Genomic DNA, 4380 nt, shown 5'->3' on the forward strand with positions numbered 1-4380 from the left:
ATACCATAAACAAACATAAAATTAGAAATATATTGGTAACAGGAAACAAATAAATGATTAACATCTATATATAAGCTGCTCTCATAAATTGATAAGAAAAGGACAAAAAACCAAAAATATGTGAAGGCTCTGAATAGGCACTCTCACTAGATCAACTTCAAACCTGTGAAAAAGTGATCAAAATCACTCGCAGTCAGAGATATGTAAAAACAAGATTAAAATAGTAATGATAAACATATCAGTTTATGCCCATAAATTTGCATAATTAAAAAGATGTCTACAAGAATGCCAGAATATTGATAATTGCTAAAGTTCAGTTGTATTTGGAAGTTCATTATAGTATTCTATTTGCTTTAAAAATGTTTGAAAAAGTCTATAACCAAAAGAAAAATGTCAAAATGACAACAAAAAAAGAATGCTAAGGCTGTTGCCACCAGGCATATGGGAAACACATTCCTCATACAGTGCTGGTGGAAATGAAAGTTTACTTACTTACAAATTTACTTAAATACAGTCCAGTGTGGTGGTGCATGCCTGTAATCCCAGCACTTGGGAGGCTGAGGCAGGAGGATCTCCATGAGTTCAAGGCTAACCTGGACCAGATAGTGAAACCCTGTCTCAAAAACAACAAAAATAAAACAGAACAAAAAACTTATTTGAATACAATCTGCTAACAATTGTCAAAAAATATGTAATCATGTTGACCCAGAAAATTTACTTTTAGGGATCTTTCTCATAAAAATAAAAGCACCAGGTTTGAAAAATTGTTTTTATTTTCTATTAGTATATGTTTGTGATGTGTAATAACTATGGGAAACTGTACTGTATCTTCATCATTTCTCCTTGCCCTCCTCTCCCTCCTGTGTCTCGCTCATCCTGAGGTCCCTCTCCCATCTCCACAAAGTCCTATCATCTGTTTCCTATCATCTGCCTTTTCTTTGGGACTTTTTCTGTGAGACAGGGTCTCGCTATGTAGCCCAGGCTGGCCTCAAATTCACAGTGATCCTCCTGCCTCAGCCTCCCAAGTGCTGGGATTGCAGGCATGTGCCACCATGCCCAGTTTCCTATCATCTCTCTTTTATTTTGCTTTTTAAATTATTTATTTTTTAAAAATTATTTTGGGTTCCTCATATAAGAGACACCATTTGATATTTAACCTTTGGAGTCTGATTTACTTCACTTAGATTTATGGACTCAAGGGGCATCCGTTTTTCTACAAATGACTCAAATTTACCTTTTTTATGGTTGAGTAATACTCCTTTATACATATGTACCATGTTTTTTTAATCCATTCATCTGTGGCTGGGCCTAGAGGCCATTTCCAAGATTTAGCTATTATGAGCTGTAACACCAGGTTCATAATGATAGAGATATAAGCATTTTTTTTTTAGTGACAAACAAGTAGAAACAAAGCAAGTACCTTTTTACTGAGAGATAGTTGACCAAATTATAGAACATCTCCACTTTGAAGTATTATGCAGCTATAAAAAATAATAAATTAGAGTACTTTCATTGACTTGAAAGGATTTCTATAAGTTATGTTATGAAGACAGAGATTCAGAAAACAGCATTATGGGGACTTATTTTTATAAAACAATGTATATATGTAAATTTTTTTTTTGTTTTTTTTTCTGGTACCAGAAATCAAACTCATGACCTTGTGCTTGCCAGGTAGGCTCTGTGCTGCTGAGCTAAATCCCTAGCCCCTTAAATTATTTCTTTATGTCAACTTGGAGAAAAATACAGAATGTAATATACTGTATCTGCAAATAAGAGTTTATATTATACTAACAAACAGGTAAAGCCAGCAAAAAAGAAAAAGGAAAATAGTTACTAAAAAAGAAATTGTTCGCATTATGTATCTCATTTATGTAGAATTACACATAAGGATGCGGCATATGTGTGCATTAATGTATGAATGCATTCCTGACCCAGTGAATTAGCTATTTCTGTCACTCTGCAGAGCAGCTTACTTCTCGCTTCTGTGGTTGGATGCTGTTTGTCCCCTCAGAGTTTCATGTGTTGGAGCATTGATCCCCAGGATGGTAGTCTTGGGAGGAAGGGGACCCTTAAAAGTGCAGGATTCTCAGGACATTGGGGGTGTAGGACCTCAGTCCTGTTTGAGAGTGAGATTCTTTCTCTTGGACATTGTCTTGGTTACTTTTCTCTCATTGCTGAGACAAAATCCCTGACACCCAGAATTAAGGAAGGAAAGGTTTATTTAGCTCACAGTCTGTGGAGGTTTCAGTCCATACTTGGCGGGCTCCAAGGCAGAGTGGCACATGGCAGAGGGTAACAGCTCATGGCAGCGGAAGACAGCAAAAGCAGCAAGAGCAAAAAGGGAGGAGCTGCGGCAAGCAGCCTCTTTACCTCGCTTACATTGTATGCAAACTACCCGCCCCAGAGGGGATGAAGCACTCACATCCATCATTCTAACATTGAACCATGAATTGATCATAAACTCTAAAAGCCTGCCCCATGACTGCATGTGTCTCTGTGGGGACATCCAGACACAAACCATAACACACACATGCTACCATTTGTCATGGGCCAGAGCCTGAGATTAACCCCTAGTACTGGGCAGGGTGGCAAGGTATCACTGTTGAGACACCTAAGACCCTCTTCTCACTTCATATGTATGTCTTCATCTTTTAACTAAGTTGCTATAGGAAGTTCTGTTGTGCCCAGTTTTCAGCTGAGCAAACTAAGTTTCAGGGAGGTTTATTAATTTGTCCAAGTTTACAAAGCTAGTGAGAGGCGCCGTTCAAAGCCTGAGTCTGTGAAACTAACCTTTGTGCAATATTTTCTGCTTTTAAAATTAAAGAAAAGTTGTATGGGTACCTGATTGCAGCACACAATGTTTGCATCCGTCATTGGAGTCGGCTGGTGCTCCGTGCATAGCACATCTCTCTCCCGTGTTCTTCCCACGACGTTTCCTGTGGATTCACCTCCCCTAGCTCGTGGGTGGCAGGATCTAGGGAGCCAAGATTAAGCTTTTGCCTCTGGCAGAGGAGATTGGGAGGTGGCTGGGCCTGGTTCCCAGGGAAACAGCACTCGTGGCTTGTCTGGGCTGTGCTAATTCACCAGCCCGCCATGGGGTTTGAGGCCAAGGCCCCGTTTGGGCTCCATTCTCCATCTTTGGTCCCCACATATCTGGAGCACATACCTCTCCTCTGACGACCACTCACGCACAGACCCAGGGATTGCTCTGTATCCCTCTACCGGAGGGGCACGAATAACCCACCTCCTTGCCTCTTGGTACTGCCCAGGAAGGCAGCAAGCACTCAGGCCTGCAGCAGGGAGGCAAAGTCAGAGGAGGAGCGGTTTGTTTCTGCCTCACAAAAGTCCTCTAGTGGTCACACTGCAAATGGCAGTCCAGGGGAAACAAGCACAAGAGCAGACAAACGAGTCCAAGCTGTGGAAATTGGGGCTACTGGTTACCTAAGGACTGGGGAGAGAAGGAAGAGAGAGCAGTGATTAGGGGGCATGAGGGAGGCTTCTGGGAATCTGGTCAGCCTGTGTTTCTTGCTATGGGTGCTAGGTGCATGGACGCTTCTTTGTGTATTTCAATAGTGTCTTGTGTGGAGCTGGTTCATGAATGCCAGTTGCTATATTTTCAGGAATTTTGTGAGGTTAGTGGCAGTCATCATTAAAAATTAAACTATGTAAATGTACGGTTAAGTACACTGTATTAAAGAAGAAAGCAACTAACACTCAAAACTTACCAATTTCAGTTTCTGGGAAGATGGCAGAATGGTGAGCAGCAGAGAAGCAGCCTCTCTGAACCCTGGCTGAAGGCGTGGAGTGGTGGCTCCGATCTGTAGGGGCACGGTGACTACTGGTGACCCCAGAGGCCTCCATGGAGAAGTGTACCAGTGGAACGGAGCCCTGGATACTGCAGACTGCAGTGGCTGGTGAGTTATTTGGGTTCCGATCCCCTGCAAGGGGAGGGTGATTTGCTGGTAGCCATTTTGGAACGAGGCCAATGGACGTCAGAACTCTGAGCAGATGCAGGTTGGCTCCATCTAGTGGCTCCAGGTAGCAGGGTGAGGTGCAGCTGAGTTCAAACTGGCAGGAGGTCAGGAAGCCGAGTTCAAGCTGGCAGGAGTCACTTGCAGCGTCGCAGGCTGAAAAACTCAGGTTCCAGCCTCACAGCCACAAACCAGAAGCAGCCTGAACTTCAGTGGAACTGAAGGCCCGGGTTCACTGGGATTATCTCCAACTACCATAATTTTTTTGCTGGATTGCTGGGGTCAGTCAACATGGATCTGGGCTCTGTCTGCCTCTTCTGTTAACCCGTGACAGCAGAGACATGCCTTGAAGTTGTCATTTTTTTTTCCTGCTTTTCAGTTTTTCAATTTTTATTTTTTTTCTATTTTT

The sequence above is a fragment of the Chinchilla lanigera genome, unplaced genomic scaffold (genome assembly GCF_000276665.1).
Source record: "Chinchilla lanigera isolate Chin_1 unplaced genomic scaffold, ChiLan1.0 scaffold00092, whole genome shotgun sequence".
Taxonomy (NCBI): Eukaryota; Metazoa; Chordata; class Mammalia; order Rodentia; family Chinchillidae; genus Chinchilla; species Chinchilla lanigera.